At 40.0% G+C, this 20,961-nt stretch overlaps 1 long non-coding RNA gene across 1 annotated transcript; it reads right to left on the reverse strand.

The window, feature by feature from the left end:
- Positions 1-13,221: 13,221 nt before the first annotated feature.
- On the reverse strand, positions 13,222-19,451 carry LOC132208594 (uncharacterized). Its single transcript, XR_009444725.1, has 3 exons — positions 19,382-19,451; positions 16,482-16,681; positions 13,222-13,284 (listed from the first exon to the last, which is right to left on the reverse strand). It is a non-coding gene; the product is annotated as an uncharacterized LOC132208594 (long non-coding RNA).
- Positions 19,452-20,961: the final 1,510 nt, after the last annotated feature.

Raw genomic sequence — 20,961 nt, forward strand, 5'->3', positions numbered from 1 at the left:
CATCTGCAGGAAGTAGCACTAACGGTGGTGGGCTGATGAAGAAAAAAATCAAGAAGTACACAGCACACTGGACTTGGCAGAACAGAAAAGTTCCAGGCAAAGTTTGGGACCTAAAATAATTCCAGACAAAAGCAAAATAAGAACATGGAAGGATGTGAACACAAGAATTGAAAGTTTTTTCGAAAAAAAATCTAAAGTTCAGGCATTGGTCAACCGAGAGACAACGTGGGCCAGCAAACATCAGAATAATGAGTCTTGTTGTGAATTGGGAGATGGACTGAGTTGCAGCTATGGTCTATGATGCAATAGGCAGAAGAAACCTTTGACGTTCCAAAGACTCCAAAAAGTAAACATTTGTTTGATTAGCATCCCCAATTTACATGGAATATTTTACACTGAAAGTGCTGTTCTAGTTTTTAATTTGGAATTTCCTTATCTGCAGCCCTACACTGAAACAGATGATCACTTATTTGAGTCCGTTCATAATAGATCATTACAGCACAGAAATTATATGATGTGAAACATTACACACAGACATTGGGGCTTGATTCAGACTTTACCAGCTCCATTCCTGTTAAACAGTGGTTGGTGTAGGAAGTGCTAGGCAGCCATAGTGCCATATGCAGCAATAGCCTCTTGTTGTTTGAGAAAGATATACGACTTAGAAATAGTTTACACTGGAGGGACTATTTTGACTTCATCTGCTTTCAGATCAGTTGGCATAGGTCGTACTCTTTTGCAATGATTCAAAAACACAGCTGGCCCACACTGGTAAGGTGCTGAATGATATTAACTAGTGAACATGGCAAATTATGAAATGAAGTGACTCATTTTTGGAAATGTCAAGAGATTGTTTTTCAGTGAGGTCAGAAGAATTATGAAAAGCTTGATAAAAGGTGAAGTTTTTAATTTGCTTTCTAAAAAATGGAGAAAAGCATACTGTGTATTTCAGATTTTAGAGTCTAAACAGCTGAAGCCATGGCTGGTAACAACAGGACAAACATAATCCGGGATAGGGAAGAAAGTGAAACTGGAAGAAAGTGAAACAGGAAGAAAGAGAAACGTCTGAAGTGGACACATGGAAATTGCAGAGATGGAGGGACAAGGCTGTGGAAATGTTATTTGTTATGTTACCTCTCGGAAACAGTGACTAACTGAAACACACTGGAAACATGACCTAAGGAAGTTGCCTGGGCTCATTTGGTCCTGAATCTTTCAGAAATGCTTACATCACATTACAAACACTCGAACAGTAACCCTCCAAAAATATATATAAAGAAAAATCAATTCAAATGATCACAAAACCAAAAAATTCCATATCCTACTGAAAGTCTTCGTGGCTGGGAAATAAGTTGCTGAGCTAAAGAGCCTCTACCCTGCTGACAATATGGTAGAACTTAATTAGTACTGTGCAGAGTCCAAAATTTGACCCAAAACACTTTTCTGTCGTCCCACTAGAATTAAAGTCTCTGTTTCCAATAGATTCATTAACAAGTTACTACATCCCTACCGAGTAATCTGAAACCTCTAATCAGCTGCAGTGTACAACATCATTTCATTTAATTACTCATTATCATCCTTCCACCATCTAAAAGGATCATTTCCTAAAGCAAGCACAACATAATCTTAGATTGCAATGGCACTGGAGAGAAGTGTATTCTTAACGTATTAGAGTATTCCAGAATTGAAATAATGATATATGGGTGCACTTTCTTTTCAATTCTGGCCACTTGCGCATCTGAGATTAATTGTTTCATCGATGACAACTTGACTGGATATATTCCTGCCTCTTCTGCCCTCACTCAAGATGTTCCTTTAAACCCATGTTTTGACCATGCTTTTACTCAACCCCTCAATATCTGTGTTTTCTTCAATGTCAGACTGACAGGTTGTAAGCTACTATTCTGTAAAAAACAAAAATGATAATTTTCTACTTTACTCAACCCAAAAAACTTGAATTCAAAAGGAGATTAACATACCAAATAACATGCCAAACCAGCACATTACTTTCATGAGGATTACACTGTCCTCAATCGGGGATCAGGATAATTTAGGTTCCTTCATACACTTCATCCCTATATGTCTCTTGAGACATTCGTACAGGAATATTGTGAAATTAATCCGGACCAATTTGGTATCCACAATTAGCTGTGTCCGTCCAGACATGAGCAGCTAGGTGTTGGAGAAGAATTTCCAGATAACCACCAATCCCTGTGGCTTAGATTTCTAAAACTTTGTTTCATTTACCCAAAAAGACAACTGGGTGGGTTAGAGTGAATAGCAATGCAAAAGGCATCCCAACTGTGTTCTGAGTTAGTAGGTACTGCTGATGCTGGAGTCTGAGATAACAAAGTGTGGAGCTGGATGAACACAGCAGGCTAGCAGACTAGGGGCTCAGGAAAGCTGGCATTTCAGGTCTGGACCGTTCTTCAGAAAATTTCTGGAGGAGGGCCCAGACCCGAAACATCAGCTTTCCTGCTCCTCTGATGCTGCCAGACCAACTGTGTCCTAATTGTTTGATTAACAAGAGGGATTTTTCCTTTGCTGCATTTTTCATAAATTGTTTGAGCTTTATTTCAAACTTCAGTGCAGCCCAGTTGTGAACGCTTGCTATTTCATCTGAAGTAAAAATATTCCCTGAAAATCCTCACTCCCTCAAATTGACCATTTTTCTCAATGCAATACTGCAAAAATTTGCATTTGTATTTGCTCACAAGTAATTTATCTGTGCTCGGCCCTTCAGGCATTGGCTTTCTTGATTATAAAAACGACAAAACAATATCAACTCAAGAAAACAAAATAAATGAGTAAGCAAACCATGTACAAAAGAAAATAAATCACTGTATATATAAAGGTAAGAATCTCAAACTTTAATGTCCCCAAGTCCAGTCCAGCACTCAAATCTAGTGGATAAATGTTCTTTCGTCTTAATCAAAAAGCACAGAATTTAATCGAACGGCCAGACAAACCAGAATAATCCCATCTTTAATCCCATGCTGCCAAAGTGTCATGCAGGGCAGCATGGTGGCTCAGTGGTTAGCACTGCCACCTCACAGCTCCAGGGTCCCGGGTTTGATTCCAGCCTTGGGTGACTGTCTGTGAGGAGTTTGCACATTCTCCCCATGTCTGAGTGAGTTTCCTCCAAGTGAACCAGTTTCCTCCCACAGTCCAAAGATGTGCAGGCTGGGCGGATCAGCCGTGTGCTAAATTGCCCTTCGTGTTCGGGGAATGGGTCTGAGTGGGATGCTTCAAGGGACAGTGTGGACCTGTTGGGCCGAAGGGCCTGTTTAAACACTGTAGGTAATCTAATCTTATTCAGAGCAGTAAAACAACCTCAGCAATCTGGTACAGCTCAAAAACAACTAGAATTCCAGCTAGAGATGCATTTGTGCGATGCTTTCTACAGTCAAATATCTTTGAAAGCACTTAGTTTACAAACTTCAAACATGAAAAATCATTTCACAAGATCATTTGGATTTCATAGATTCAGGAAGTATTAATTCAAGATCGATTATGTGCAAAACGTACAACAGCAGCACGGAGTGGGAGGGCTACCAAAGTCAGGACACCACAAACAAACCGCTTGCCAAGTATCTGACTGCTCTAGATAGCGGTATCATTCGGTTTCAACTATTCACAGGAAGTTTGCAGGATAACTTCTAATAAAGTGGTGTGAAGAGGAAAACCATTCCTGCAATAATGCATCATTATCACAAACTAGACTAATGACAATCTGAGATAAACAACCCCAAAAGCGTGATCATGTAGGACAAACAATTCCAAAAGACAAAGAATTTTGGATGATTTACACTGAAAAATATAAACAAGCCAATCTCTAGGAATAATGCAATCATTGGACATGCAAGACAAGCAGCTTCTTTAATGCAAAAACAGAGTTAACATTTTGGGTCCAGCGACCCTCCCTCAGAACTGGAAGGGTCACCCAGACCTGAAACATTAACTCCATTCTTACCTTCACAGATGGTGCCAGAAATGCTGAGCTTTTCCAACAACTTTGTTTTTGTCCCTGAATTGCAGTGTCCGTGATTCTTTCAGTTATTATTTAGCTTCTTGAATGTGATTGTTATGGGTTGGAGTGCTGTTTGCCATCCTGTTTTGGGTGCCTTATATATTCATGACAAAGGCTCTACATTATTTTACAGGTCTTTCTGGCTCTCCAGCAATTCTTCTCACATTCTTAAATTTCACATTGAAAATACAATTTCACTACATGTCAAATCAAACTTACAAATTCATTAGTGTTTCCTTTTCTGCAGGACTGAAATTATATTCTTCTAGAAAGCTTGATCTGTTGAAGTCTATGCTTCTGCAATTGATCATAAACCACAAAAGAAAAAGCAAATTAAAATGGTGTTTGGGTCTACAATTGCTTGCCAGCCGTAAAATAAGAAATGAAGTCTCAAAATTCAGCATCCTAAGCCGTGATCAGCTAACTTTATGAAACAAGGTCACACTCTAAATGTAAAACTGCATAAAATAGTGAATACCTTCTTTAAATTTCCTCAGGAAGTTTACCAGAAATGCCCTTGAGGGCCAAAGCAGCTCGCCAGCAGTGGTGGCGGCTGGTGGTAACAGGGGAAAGGAGCAGGTGCAAGGAGTGAAGCCACTTCTTCAATAGCTTACATTTGCTATTAGTCCAGAAATTTTAGTCTGAGATAAACTCAACACCTTCACATGCAACTGCTGCTTATGCTTTGTATTGCTTGTTCCTCAGAATTAGGGAGAGAATATGCAAAGAACTCAGAAGCTGTTTCTTCATCAATGTGCCATGATCTGGAATGATATCCGTGTTTTTGTTTCTGTGGTATGTGTTACAGAGTCATACAGCATGGAAACATCTCTGCCTTCATGAAGAGATTTCTGATTATCCAACCTATGGCCACCAGCTCTCCAGCCATTCCCTTTACACACTACTGTATTGCAAATGAAGCATAATATGGTCACATTTTGGATCAAACTCACTTCTTGACTGTCGCTCCCTTCTCCGGTGAACTTAAATTCTGAATTTCATCAGAATTCGGACAGTGTTTGGACTCAACACTTTCACAGCTGCAATTGAACATCAAGAACAATTTAAAACACCTCAAGCAAACCCTTTCATCTTCAGTTAAATCCATTAAAATACCCATGAAAATTGAAGATTCAGAATGACAAGCCTCCATCAGATGGTTTTATTAAACAGGTTACACACCAGATGGTGAAGATTTCTGAGTCAGCATAAAATGTTAGCCCATATGCTCCCCAAGTATTCTTGCTTGAGACTGGGATTACAGTTCCTGTGATGCTGTCCCGCCAATAAGATGAATCTAGTTGCTGGATTTATCCACACACTTTTGAACATAAACATAGTACATGTTGTAATCCTCCAGTCCTCTGATACCACCCCCTGTATTCAAACAGGATTAGGTTGTTGTGCAAAGTGCCACTGCAGCCTCAAGCTATTTTTTTCTTTCTCAGTATCCTCAGTTGTCTACAATTCACTTCCTTCTGAGTTACCAACACCAGGGACAACCAGCCGTTCTAATCAAAGCAGAAATTGCTGTTAAAGCTCAGTGGCTCAAATTACTCAAAAATATTAACTCTGCTTTCTCGCCACAGATGCTGCCAGACCTGCTTAGCTTTTCCAGCAATTTCCATTTTCGTTTCAGTTTTCCAGCATCTGCAGTTGTTTAATGTTCACATTTCTAAAATGCTGTCCAACCTCAGCTCATCCTTGCCTCAACTATTTACTTTTCATCGTGAATTGGACATCAACTTCTTCTGAATAGTATCGCAGCCAGGCCCTTACCTCTGTGAAGATTAAACAGTGATTTATGACCATTAGCCCCACTTTCGCTACCCTTTCACTGCTCACAATGGAGGACGACATTCGGATTCCCTTTTAACATTAGCTGCCAGCATCATTTAGTTCAACACTTCCCTTCTGAACTACTTATAATTAACTCAGTACACACTGGGGTCATCAATAATCCTCATCATTTGTACCATTTGCCACACTTTCCTGCTTGTGGGAACATTCTGACACTGTCACTAAACAACCTCCTGCTGTAAGACAGACTATTGTTTCATTGCAGTTTTGCCTGAACTTGTGTTCAACCTTACTTGCTGCAAACGCCTTCTTGCTCCTTTTGAAGTTGGACCTCCTCCAAATCAAAATTATTCTGGATTGTTCCTTCCTCTTTTCTGTAGCCAAAATAAATATCTTATGATATGGTGCTTCCTGAAATGATCCATGCCTGATATTTGATCGATAGTGTGTGTGTATGTGTGTGCACAATAATTATAGAAGTGGTAGTGCAGGTTGAAGATATCATCAGGATTCTGAACTTTAAAAATTGGAGCATTGTATGAAAAACAAATATGTTCTGACTAATCATTATAAAAAAAACTCCTGATATGCCCTCAACTCTGGTATTTACCAACCACACTTCAGGAAGGGATTTGACAGGGTGCACAAAACATTCCCAAAAAATATTACCAGAGATGACAAACTAGACAGCCCTGTGGAGAGCCTGAGAAAACTAAGAAGTGATTTTAAAAGTGTTCAAAATCATAAGGGATTTGGTTAGAATGGATAAGAACAATCGGTGCCTTGTGACAGAAGGCTGAAGGAGAAAAGGACACTGATTTAAGATGATCAGCAAAAAGAACCAATGGTGACAAGGAATTTTTTTTTCAATAGCCTATTCAGGAACTGGAAAGCTCTGCCGAATAGTGTGGTGGATGCAGCTTCAATTTCGGTCTTCAAAAGTGAACTACAATTTTCGAAAGGAGAGGTTTCGCAGTATTACACAGTAAAAGGACTTAGGAGTGAACGTAGGCAAGTCCCTCTTTGAGAGCTGGTACAAACATCAAATCATTGTCTCTGGGCTATTACCATTTGATGGCTGTATAACATTGCACAAACTGCTAGCTCCCCAGCTATTTCCTACCGCTTTGTCATATTCTGAATAATGATTCACTTTGTCATGCATGCAATTAAACTTACTCAGCAATTATTTCGCTGGATCCTGAAGAAACACAACTTCCATTTTCCTCACCATTTGCACTGTCAACATTTCCAGAACTGCAATTGATCGAAGAGAACAAATTAAGTCATTTAGAACAGGCAAACACGTCCAGAATTAAATCCAACCCAATTCAACAACAAAAAATCACAGTGTTGAGAGAGGGGTCCTTTTGACTTCCACAGGATGCCCACAGGCCTTCATACTGAGGCAGTGCTGGGGTGTGGGTTGGAAGAGACAGAGCAGGGCAATAAGGAGAGAAAACCATTTCTTCAGTATTTCACCCTTGTTGAAAGCCGTTCCTGCGCTGTGCAAGAACTTGATACTGAAAGACAAGCAAAATTCAGTCTACCATTGAAAAGCTTTGAATGCTTTATGCTAATTCAACATTATTCCATCTCTTAAAATAAGCCAAACATTGCAGAAGCAGTGAAGCAGTTGCTTCATGTGATTGCTGTTGTCTGGATTGGTGCTCACTGCACTGCCAATTGGGGTATCTTCCTGAGGCAACCCTGACATAATCCTACAGCAAATCCCAACAGTTTCCTTTCACTGTATTAGATCCCAAATAATGAACAACAGGTTTAATCTGTCGTCACATCAAATTTACTTGTCAATTACTCCTTCAGTTTCTGACAAACTTAGGTTTCCACCCACTACACAGTGTGACATGTCAACATTTTCACAGCTGCAACTGGTCACAAAACACCAAATAAATCATTTTACTTGTGCACATGATCACATTTTTAATTTCTGGCACTCTTATCTTATTTTGGCTGTGAGGGGGAGCCAGTGGGTAGATGAGGAGTAAAGAGGTCAAATAAAGAACCTCTACACTGGGACAGACAACAAACATCCCAAAAGAGAGGATTTAAGTTTAACTTCCTCATCTCTGGCAAAGAAACTCAAGCTCTTTACAGACTATTGACAATTCATCCCTCACAAGCACAGCTTGTAACTCATAGTTTGATTCGGAGCACTGATGTAGGAATTTGTCATTGCTCAAATTCACTGAAGCTTAAGGTCAGATTAGTCACCAGTGGCTGTTTTGCTGAAAAAAAATCATTTTTCTTTCCTGCTCTTTTAACAGTTCTGAGTTTCCTTAAAGACCTGGACAGAATAAACTCAGGATTAATTCCAGGTCTCTGCCTGACTCCATGGATACACATGGCAAATCGCCAACTTAGATAATTCAAAATGCAAATTATTCAATGGCAATATTGTATGGGAGAAATACCAAGGCTCGGACACGGGGAGCAGGTCACATTCTTAATTGATAACATATTTCTTCAAATGTCACAGACGTTTGGAGGACACTTCAATGAACTTGGAGGAAGTTTGTGGGGAGGGTGCAGCTGAAGCAGGAAGGAGGAACACAGAGAAGTGCTGAGGTGGGGTAGAGGAGATTAACCCATTGCTTTAGTATTTTTACCAGAGCCACATTGTCCAGAAATATAACCTCAATATTGATCTGAAAACAATTTCCCATCTAAGTGTTTTGGATGCTTCAATGGTGATGCTATCATTTAAGGTAAATATCTCTACCATGAATTTTCTAGGAAAGCAGTCCAGCAGACACTTTAATGTGACTGCCATAGTCTGGAGTGGCATTCATTACATTGCACAAAAAGTTTTGAAATCAATGATACTCCATCATTCCCTTTTCACACTGCTGCATTCCAAATTGCAGAATTAAAACATATCAAAAGTACTTCTGATCAAACTTGCTTCCTCATGGTTACACAGATGCCTGGCAAACTTTGATTCCCACCCACCCGACAATCTATACAGCCAAAATATCTGCAGCTGCAAGTGCTCATGAAGCACAAATTAAGGAAAGGATTTGCATCTACAAATGACTTGTAAACATTGAAAATAAATTTTGAATCCCAAAATGCTCTGTATTTCAAGTCCACATTTGGTCAAAGTCCAGATGAATGACTACACTAGATGGTTTGCTTTCCAAATTTTCAGAGAAAATATGTCGGACACTCCAGTTACATCGGCTGGTGCATTTGAGGGGAGGTGGGAGGTTTCGCAGTTTTGCATTGTTGCAAGTTAGACCACAAGGTCTGGATGTTGAGGGCCAATCAAATTTTCACTGAACATTTTTGAATGTTTTCTATCGATCAAAGGCTGAAATGTGTCATTGATTTAATTACTGGCAATGGCCTCGGAGGGATTAAAGCTGTTTCTTTAATGTGATTTTTATTGTCTCGAACGGCGATATAATCTTTCAAGAGCTACTATATTCACAGCAATTTCTTTTCATGTTATGTATTATGAATGAAGCACAGAAGGATGAAACTTACTTTGAAATTGTTGCTGTCTCTTTTGGTGAACTTGGTTCTTCATCTTTCTCAGAGTTTGGGCTTTCAAAGGTTTTAGACCTGCAATTATTTAAGACCACAAAACCGTAAGACATAGGTGCAGAAATTAGGCCATTTGGCCCATTGAGTCTGTTCTGCCATTTAGTCATGGCTGATAAGTTCCTCAACCCCATTCTCCTGCTTTCTCCCCATAGCCCTTGATCCCCTTGATAATCAGGCACCGATCTGTCTCAGTTTTAAATTTCCTGGCCTCCACAGCATTCTGTGGCAGTGAATTTCACAGATTTAAAACTCTCTGGCTGAAGAAGTTTCTGCAAATCTCCAATTTAAAAGGTCTTGTCTTCATTCTAAGGCTGTGCCCTCGGGGCCTCGTCTCTCCTACCAATGGAAGCATCTTCCCAACAACCATTCTGTCGAGGCCATTCAGTGTTCTGAAAGTTTCAATTAGATCACCCCTCATCCTTCTAAACTCCAAATGAGTATAGTCTCAGAGTCATCAACCGTTCCTCATATTTTAAGGTTTCCATTCCCTGGACCATTCTCGTGAACCTCCTCTGAACACGTTCCAGGGACAGTACATCCTTCCTGAGATATGGGCCCAAGTCTGCACGCAGTACTCCAAGTACGGCCAGACCAGAGCCTTATAAAGCCTCAGAGGTACAGCCCTGTTTTTAGATTCATATCTTTTCACAATAAATGCCAACATTGCATTTGCCTTCCTGACTATATAAGGCAAAAACTAAAGACATTTTAAAAAAACACTTGCACCCAGAAGTGGCTTCATCACAAAAGGACCAATGAAATATTTAGTGTCAAATCCATAAGACCATAACATATAGGGGCAGAATTAGCTCATTCAACCTCCTCAGTCTGCTTTGCCATTCAATTCTGGCTGTGATGTTTCTGAAGCCCAATCGCCAGCCTTCTTCTGAAACTCTTGATCCCCTTACTAATCAAGAACTCATCTCTCTCTCTATCTTAAATAGTCCGAATGACGTCGGCTTCCTGCAATGTTTTCCTCAGATTAACCACTCCCTGTCTGAAGAAATTCTTTCTTACCTTAGTTCTAAAGGTTGGCCTCTTCACTCCGCGACTGTGCCCGCATGTCCTAATCTCTCCTCCTAGTGGAAACATCTTCTCTGTTCCATGTACAATCCTTCCAGGCCTCTCAGTATTCTGTAAGTGCCAATAAAATTCCCTCCCATCCTTCTAAACTCCATCCTAAACTGAACCAAAACCCACAACCACTCTTCAGATGACTAGCCCTCTCACGTTTTCAAGTCCTATTCAACTGGATTTGTTAAACAGGCAATATTTCTGATGTATGTAACTACAATAGATCGAGATTTGTTTTTCCCTTCTAAGCTCTAACAGGTGGTTTGCAAGTGACAGGAGTTGAGTCTGGAAGAGGAGCTGGGGGAGTTGCAAGGAAGAAGGAATTTCAACTTTCACACAAGTTCTCAAAGCACAATGGTCTGGATTTTTTTGGGCAATGCGGGGAGGTGGGACATGTAATAACACTGCAAACAGAGTTAGAGAGTCAAGTTTTTCAATATATTTACCGGCAGTGCACAGTCCAATGTTTGGAAAAGAAATATTCCATTAAAGACTGTGTGTTAATGCATGGCCAATCATTCGCTGACAATTAAATTGGAGGTGGGAGGATTAGGAAAATGGCAGGGAGGGAGTTTACCACCTACACATTGCAAAGCTATGTGACATGGGCCAGTTCTCTTTTTCACCTGGGCTCTCCCTGACATCTAAGGACTGCCTCCCTCACTTTCCTAATGGCGCCCACTTACACAACCTCAGTGACAATCAGCATTAACAGTAGGGCTGAGAAAGGTGCTGATCTGCCACCCCTTTCACTGGACTAGCAGCTGTCAAAACTGAGCCAAACCGTCAACTGGTGAGTAACCCGGCGATGATCTCTTTGTTGGTCACCGCTGGAATCGGCCAAGGCCTCCAGGTTGCAGTTCCAGCAGAAGGCCTGCAGCATGAACCACAATCTTCCATCTAAAATTTCTTTTTACAACACTAAGAACAAAGCAAATATTAGAACAACAGCCAACTGTTTCTTTAATGTAAAAGAACAAACTACAGAAGCCGACAAGCTGAAAGAAAAGCAGACATTGCTGGAGAAACTCTACAGGTTTTGCAGCATCTACAGACAGAAAACAGAGTTCAAGTTGAGCCAAGCGACACGTCTTCAGAGATGCGAAGTTCTGAACATGGGAACCTCAACTCAAAATGCCCACTCTGCTTTCTCACCACAGATGCTGCTAAGTTTCAGGAGAAAGTCTCTAAATCATGTTCCTGAAAATGGCGGCCTCCAGAGGTTGCCCTTCACATAGTTGTATTCTGATGAAAGCATCATTTCCTCATACATTGGATCAATACTTACTTTCTGATCTCAGCTACTGTCTCTAGAGGAATTGGATTTTCAAGCTCCTCACAGCTCGGAATGTTAGCATTGTTTCCGCTGCTGAAATTAGTTGTGAAGAATGTCATTTTAAACAAACACTTGTACCCAGTAATTCTTAGCTCATCGGTAGTTTCCTTTGTATTCCTTGTGCTCTGAATAAAGCAAACCTTAACCACATATTGTATTCAAATTTACTCTTTCATGACAGATTTTAGAGAGCATGGTTTCCCATCTGCCTTGTAGTTTGCACCGTCAGGTGATCTGCAAATGGTCCTAAAAGTGTTATCAAGTAAATTTGAGGAAACATCCACATCCACAAGAAAATTATCTCCATACACCTGAAAGACATTGAGTCGGCATTTCGTGCCACTGAGAGCTAATTTTCTAACAACGGGTCAAGACGCAACTACAGAATATGGTGAGTGGTCTCCCCAAAACCCTGAACGATAGTTTACAGGATAAGACCGTGAGACTGGAGTGTGGTTGTAAAGACAGAGAGAGGGACAGAAGGATGTAACAGATTCATATCTTCAACATTTTATATTTGTTGCAAAGTCTAAAAATATCTCAAACAAAGAGCTCCTGGCCCAAATATAGAAGGGCAACCAACTTTCCAATGAAGAACTTCAGATACTGTCTGTACATACAGGGCTGAATGTTCCAAGTCAACTGGCCTTGGCCTGAGACATGACATTCTTGGCAAAGTGGAGGGGAGTTCAGGAGGAAAGCTGAACTCTCTTCTGCACCATTATACTGTATTGTCAGCGGTGGGCAAAGTAGCCGGCTTAACGACGCACTGGGCATGAATTAAGTCACCAGCTGAGAGCTGCACATGTCTGTCTCTCTGGCAAATATTGGAGCTCCTCAACTCCTACAGTGGACATTGGCCTGCAGATCTCTTTTGTATAAGCTCAGCAATACCAACCATAATGACAGCAAAGAAAAGATTGCAGCTCTGCCTCTATTTCATTCTTGGTCAACTGTTTTTATAAAATAGATCACCCTCCAGATGTACTGCGAGTAGGTTTTTCTTCAAAACCTTCACAGGAGATTTGAAAGACACCACAGGCAGACTGAGGGGAGGGGAGAAGGTAGGAACCTCAATTCTTCGACATGTTGTATCCTTAATTCAGAGCTCAGCTATCTAAATGTTTGGTGACAAATGGAGATCTGAATAGTGAATGGATGAGCAATTTTTCACTGAACACTTTTGGATCTTTTCTGTTGATACAACTTTTCTTTTTAAACAAACAAAATCTGTGTAGATTTTTGATACAATCAAGCAACTTTGTTAATGTGACTGCTGCTGTCTAGTGTTTGCTGCATTGCTGTGGGAGGAAGGCCCTCCATAGATCTTACAGGAAGAGCCAGCAGGTTTTTTAACATTGTTGTATTTTGGATGAAACTTAATTAAGTCACACATAAGATTAAATCTTACTTTGTGCTCACTGAATCGATTACTGGAATCTCTTCTGCCTCTGAGGTGTCAAAGCTCCCATATCTGCAATTGGTCAGACAGCACAAACTAAGTGATTTTAAACAAGCTTGAATCTACAATTTGCATTCAGCCACTGAAAAACATCTGAAGGTTCAGGATTTCGGCATTTGAAGCCTTGATTACCGAGTTTGTTAATACTTTGCAGTGAAACTCCAATTTGGCATTTTACAGCATACCTGCCACTTCCCATACAAGGAGGGAAGAGTAAAGCATTCAATGTGGTTCTGTCTCATCTGATCGTAACTTCAAATCTACATTCCTGCCTCTCCTAATGACCTTTCACCTCCTCTCCCTCAACAAGTATCTGTTTATCTTTGCATTTACAATATTCCAGAGCTCTGCTCTGCATTTAATTGCTTTCCAAATTACTTAACATGTCTGTACACGATCATTTTGTGATTCATGCACGAGGATACCCAGATTCCACTGTATCTCAGAGCAATGCAATCTCCCTCAATAAAAACAAAACTGCTATTCTTTCTGCCAAAATGGACTTCAAATTTACCATATACAACTCTATTTGTCAGATCGTTGACTACTTGCTAAACCTATATTTCTCTGCAGTATTCCGAAGTCCTCTAAGGTTAATTTTTTCACGCATCTTTGTCACGTCACCAAATCTGTCAGTCATAAATTCATTCCTTCAGAAGTCATGGACTGATCGTCAACACTTGGAAAACTTGGGCAGGAACAGATTTTTAAAATTATACTCATACTATACGATCCTAACCATTTTGAACTCAAGTTAATTCTCTGTCTCAAATAAAAACCTCAGTAAATGAGAACACTCAAGTAAAAAGAGATGAATTCCCTGGATCTAATTACAGAACACCAAAATAACTGTAGCATCTAGTCAGACTGTTTCTCCCTTTCACCACGGATAAAGGAAAATTTTGAAATGTAGGGTGCGTGTAAGGTGAACGGATGCTATAAACATCCGTTGAATTATGATGATCTTTTAGCCGAATTAAAATGGTTGACTCAAACACTAATCTTAAACACAAAATCTGTCCAATTGGTAAAATGGGTTTGAAATTTGAATGGCATGGAAGCCATTTTGTTGTTGACTTTTTAAAAACTCCAAGAATCTCCCTGCAGATGGAGACTTTCACCAAAAGACAATGGACAAGTTAGAGATCAAAGCAGCCAAAGTAATAAACAGCTACATTGTGAAAGGAGGAGACAGTAAATATAACAGATGATTGTCTTAACCGCAGCTACCTTAGAGTTTAATGAGAACCAAACTCCTCAAATTTCAACAAACCACAGTTTGCTGAGATTCCTTGGTTTTACGAAATTTTCGCTTTACCTTTAAAAGAATACCATCATCTAAGGTGACCACCGGCCTAACACAAAAGCAAAGAAGAAAGTAATAACCTGCGAAGAATCGTTGTCCACTATCTCACATCTGAGAGATAACATGAGACACATGAGTGAGCTGTGATGTTTCAAATTCTACGGCAAGAATGGGTCACCTTTCTTTAAAAACTCAGAAGCTTATTGCTGGAATTATTCTGCTGGAACACTTATTTAGTTGGGCAAAGAAAGAGAATATTTTGGCAACAGGCAAAAAGAGAAACCCAAATTCACTTTTGAAAGGTCCAGCTGGATCGATTTCTGCAACCCATTGGGTTCATGAAAGCCAGCTCATTAGCTTACTGCTTTGAAGAAAAATCTAATCATCTCTGGTTATTTGCTGATTTTCTCAAATTTTATAACCATAGCACATTTGGGAAACTTTTCCTACCCAGGGATATCCCTCTAATGTCAGAGATACATCAATTGAAGGTCAGCAGTGGTGAGAATCGCTTTGTACCCGAACTGAGCTTTGATAAGTTACCCCAAAACACCATTTGTGAAGTACATAAACTGTTCAATGCTCACCCAACGTGCAAAAAACTAATGTATAAAAACTGAGGTGACGAGAGAAACCATCACTGATGTCATTTGAAAAACATTTCACCCATTATTACAGAATTGCGGTATTCCTGCATATTTCAGTTGGAAGCAGACATTCATTTGACCAACATTTCAGTTTTGCAATGAAGGTTCCTCACCCTGAACTCAGCTTCCAAACTTTGATTGTTCTGCCCAACACAGACTTACAGACAATTGATCAGAGATAATGGGAACTGCAGATGCTGGAGAATCGAATTAACAAAGTGTGGAGCTGGATGAACACAGCAGGCCAAGCAGCATCTTTGGAGCACAAAAGCTGGCTCTAGGCCTGACACGTCAGCGTGTGTGCTCCTAAGATGCTGCTTAGCCTGCTGTGTTCATCCAGCTCCACACTTTGTTATTACAGACAATTGATAGGCTTCTTTCAATTAAAATAACATTTTTCCATTCACTACATGCAGAAACTTAAACATTCCAAACATAGTTGTAGGAAGCTCCAAACTACATAAAAAGCATTGAAGGAAGTCAACGTCACTGTTTATCTTTAATACCAAGGTCTAGACATTGTCCTAATACATTCACCACACTTTTTAATCGGTGTATTGTACTGGTTCTCGATCGCTTCATTATTGCGAAAAAATAATCAAAAATACATTGGCACCTGTCTCAGCATTATGTTTTGTGAGTATGTTTTATTCACTTCTGTCCCAAATCACTAGCCGGGTGCTTAAACATGATTTGTGCCACCATTTGGGATCAGGGATATTGGAAAGCGATGGGGGCACAAAACAGGAGAGCTGAAGGACTGCTTTGCCTTGTTGTAAACAAACAAGCTCATCAGTCCCACTGCAGTCTCTCTTTATGAAGGACTTCAAGTCTAATTACTTTTAATCAAGTTATTCAAACTTATTATGACACATGACATAGGAGATAGAATTTGAATCTGGACCTTTTGGGCAGAAGGTGTAGGATAAAACCATCTGTGTGGAGGATAAAATCCTCCAGAATACTTTAAAAAATGTGGACTTTTCTGATGAAACTGGATGAAAGTTAAAGCCCAAATTTGCAGAGCTTAACGTCCGAGGGATTGGGGTGCAGGTAAGTTCATGTCTTCAATGAACAAAAAATCGTCTCCCTTACTGAGGGTTGGATGGAGATTCTCAGTTTACTGAGAGTTGTTTCCATATGGCTAGTTTCAGCGATTCATTGCCAGAAGGATTAATAACAAAAATTACTCGACAGAACATACTTTTCTATCATTACCATTAAACAAAGGAGATGCTCATTAGATTTATGCTCACTTGTCCAGGAGGATGTACAACACACTTTCAGCAGTGGTATATGCTTTGTATGTCGAAAAGAATGTGCGGATGTAGAAACGCTCCTTGTTCATGAGAGCGATTACAAAATTTTCGACGAGTCTTTTTGAGGTCTCAGAGTTAAGAATTTGAACGTTGGAGGTATCGACAGCGAGATGTGATGGAAGCTCATCTCCTGATGCCTACAGAGAGTACGAATTTAAAAAGTAAATGTGATGCAGGAACAACGTTTATTTGTATAGATCTCTGACATGGTAGAAACATTTCAAAATGCTTCACATTTACATAATCATTTAAAAATCACTCCAAGATTCATGAAGCTAAAACTAGGACAGGCCACCAAAAGCTTGGTCAGAAAGATTGGATTTGAGGACAAAGAGGAGATGTTTTGGAAGAGTGTCCCAGAACTGGGTAGCTGAACACACCAATGACAGAATAAAGAAGATCAAGCATGCAGGGAAAATCAAAGTGGCCAGAATTAGAAGTGCAAAGATATGAGCATTGAAGGGCTGGAGGGGAATACCATTGATGAGGAGATACAATATGTTCAATCCAATGATAAAGCAGCTGGTCACTTCATGTATTACTTGAACCATTCAAAGAAAATACAAAGTTAAAGTCAAAACATCACAGAAACATGGCCAGCTAGATTCATATAAAACAGAAATTTGAGCCTTGGAGTTATTTTGTATCGATCTCAAGAATATTAAACCATCATTTTAAGTAAATAAACATTTAATATTAAATCCCTTCAGCTGACTACCCACTATTTCTCAATTTCTACTTCAATCCAGTCATCAGATGGGCCAGAAAGTTTCCACAACAGAGTAAATGTGGAATTATGTACAGCAACTTCTGTCTACAGCTCGAGGCCACAGCAAGCTACCGGAAACAGGACAGTCTGGCTTCAATCCTGTTTGAATTCTCTGTTAACAATATCACTGACTTCACATTTCTGAACAATATTGTTTTGAGGAATCTAATTACTCTTGAAAGCAAGCTTACATAACTGGTAGGAAAACAGAGAGGTGTAAAATGTTTGCTGACTTGGCGGAAAATAGAAGGAGGGAGAAACTGAAGAAAAAGGAAACCTCTTTTTTTTTGTTCCACAGCTCGTGCTATGCAAGGTCTCTTCCAATGTGCTGCCTAAGGGTTATCATACTTGATACTGTGGAGTGTGCAAAAGAAATTAAGAACTCTCACAAAGAACTTCATAGTTCAAATCGCATCAAGCACCCCTATATCAAATTCAGTTTCCTTCATGTCAGCAGATGAATATACCTTTGGAATTGGGCAGGGGTCAGGGTGGAGCATGTCAGCAAAGGAGGGAATTGGAGCACTCTTTAAGGAGCCTGATTTGAAATTTGAAATCCAATGTGAACCTCTCAACTTTGCCAGAGTAGCTGGCCGGTTCAGTCAGAATGATGAATTGTCTGTAATCACAGGAAATGTATTTCCAAGACTTGTTCCAAGTAATAGAAAATTGTACAAAATGTGTTTCAATTAAATGAAGCTGTCGTTTTAAGAACTTTACCCCACACAAGTATAAAAAAGCATGACTGAAGAAAAGCATAACCTTCAAACAAAGATAACAAAGTGTGGATAATAAAATGTGAGGCTGGATGAACACAGCAGGCCAAGCAGCATCTTAGGAGCACAAGATGCTGCTTGGCCTGCTGTGTTCATCCAGCCTCACATTTTACTATCTTGGAATTCTCCAGCATGTGCAGTTCCCATTATCTCTAACAAAGTGTGGAGCTGGGTGAACACAGGAGGCCATGCAGCATCTTAGGAGCACAAAAGCTGATGTTTCGGGCCTAGACCCTCCATCAGAAAAGGGGGAGGGGGAGAGGGTTCTGAAATAAACGGGGAGAGAGGGGGAGGCAGATCGAAGATGGATAGAGGAGAAGTTCGGTGGGGAGGAGACAGACAAGTTTCGAGGCAGGAATGGAGCCAGTAAAGGTGAGTGTAGGTGGGGAGGTGGGGGGGATAGGACAGGCTGGGGAGGTCGGATAGGTCAAGGGGGCGGGATGAGGTTAGACAGAAGGAAATGGGTGTGTGGCTTGGGGTGGGAGGAGGGGATAGGTGAGAGGAAGAACAGATTAGGGAAGAGGGGACGAGTTGGGCTGGTATTGGGATGCGGTAGGGGAAGGGGAGATTTTGAAGCTCAAATTGTTTGTGTGTCACCATATTTTGATCCAGTAAGACAAATAACATTAAAAATAAATTGATGTTTTATGACCATGCTGACAATCTCAGCAAGAGAAATTACGTAATGTCCATGTTTAAATATTAAAAGAGCAAAACTATTGAATGGTTGCAATACGTTACTAAAATAAAGGCTACCAGCTGTCAATACATTGCTTTCACCATTTTTAATGGTGAAATCTCTGTTCCTTCCTCTCTCACCCTACTACTCATTCCTTCCATCTGTTCTGCTGTTGTGGTACCAGGCTATCAGCTCCCCTACTCAAATTTACTTCATAATCATTCTTCCCGCTCCTTTCCTTCCCATTCATCGCACGGTGTAACAGAAGAAAGGGCAGGATATCGATGGAAGGATGTGCCCTTCAGTGTTCTAAGTTTTCACAATGCCAGCAAAAAGGCAAAAAAAATAATCGAGCACAGTAAATCACAGTCCCTCAACGCACAGTTTTTGCGGCGATAATTCAAAACTGGTGCATTTTCACAGCATATTGAACATATGCAATTAGTAAGCAATCAACAGGCATGGAGGAAATCTCTCAAGCAGATATTAACATGTCAATAAAAGCAGGATGGAAGAGTTGAAGTTAATTATGCAGTGGAGAAAATCAACTGAAGTGTGCACATTCAGGTTTCAAATATTAAGTAGAGTTCCACATGAACATTGTTTTATTTACCTCTCGTAGTCAAAATGCCACAACACACTAGCTTGCCTGACAGATGACATGTTCTCTTCTTGTTTCAAATTCAGGAACTGGTTTGCAAATCTGGTTCAAATTTGGACTTTGTTAACTGAAGGTTGCCAGGCACAGCATGTGGCAGAGCAGTGGAATGTGGCCAGTGATTGAAACACCATCTAATGTCCACACTTAACTCCTATTAACACACTCCAGTTTGTGGCTATAAGTTAGTTCTAGTCATGATGATTGTCAAAAATTTACGAAAAACATGACAGTTATGTTCACCACCCCCACTACACTACATCAAGGGACACAATTCCTCTTCATGATTATATCGTTGTTCTATGTTCATCATGAATGTAAATTGGGTGACTATTCTATCTCAGTCTTAAATTGAAAAGAAGAATTTGCACGTCGCTTACTTAATTAATACCAATTAGAAAAGTTTGAACAGATCTCTATCCTCGTACACAGCATACTTTTGTTACTCCATTTGTCTTACAGTTTGCTTGCTGAATATCTCAGAACTTAAACTATATTTTCTGAATTCATAGGAATAAGGTCTCTTGAGCTTGCTCCATTGTATCACATCATGATGTGTTTCTCTCTTAACTCCATTTATCCACCATTTATCCATTTACCGTGAATACACTGGCATAACATAAATGGTAGTCTTGAAGTTCTGAATGAACCCAACAGACTCCAACTTCAGAAGCTCCAACGGACAACATTTTTGGAAAAACGTCTGTCGCCAGATTTCACACCCAACGGACATAGCTTGGATTTGAAAAGTGCAGCAATAGATATTTCCTGACATAAACAGTCAGTGATTATCACAAGAAAAACCCGCTTGTCTGTTTCAAAGTGACCCACCTTTCGAAAAAAAAAGTCACCATTATCACACCACATCATAGGGCTGTGCTCACATGAGTGAGAGAGAGAGACAGCTGGTGGTTGTTTAACCAGCATGTCAGGCACGGGGAGAAGTTGAGAAGGACAATCCCTCATGGTCAACACAAATGTTGTTTACTCTTTCAATATCATCTTGCTCTTCCTTACAACAATTGAAACTTTAAAAGGCCAAGTGAGCAGACGAGAGCATCAGCCTTCAAATATTTCAGCTCCCTCAGAATGAAATGGGACAAACCTGTGACCAAATATATAAAACATCTTGCACATCGTGGAAGAACGTGCGAGTGAGTGAGTGTTGGATGGTATATAGGAATATGAAGAATAAGTAATCAGGGGATTGGAATTTGTCATGTGTAAAAAACCAAGGATAGTACAAACCATTTTTATTCAGAGTAGTATGACGGAAATCTGACTGCTTCGGCAAGCTGACTGACCGGAAATAACAGTCAAATCTATAAGATAAATGAAAACATCATGACAGACAAAACAAAATTAAACATGTAAAGAGAAAGACTGCCATAAAAATTAAATACTGGACCAAAAAAGATAAAATGCTGACTTCAGTGTAGTTACATCTGTCCATGATCTGTTTGCTCTTCTGATATCACATTGCTCTTGCTTAGAAAACACAACTCTAAAATCCTAACTAAGCCAACACGGATGTC

This window comes from Stegostoma tigrinum, unplaced genomic scaffold (genome assembly GCF_030684315.1).
Source record: "Stegostoma tigrinum isolate sSteTig4 unplaced genomic scaffold, sSteTig4.hap1 scaffold_49, whole genome shotgun sequence".
Taxonomy (NCBI): domain Eukaryota; kingdom Metazoa; phylum Chordata; class Chondrichthyes; order Orectolobiformes; family Stegostomatidae; genus Stegostoma; species Stegostoma tigrinum.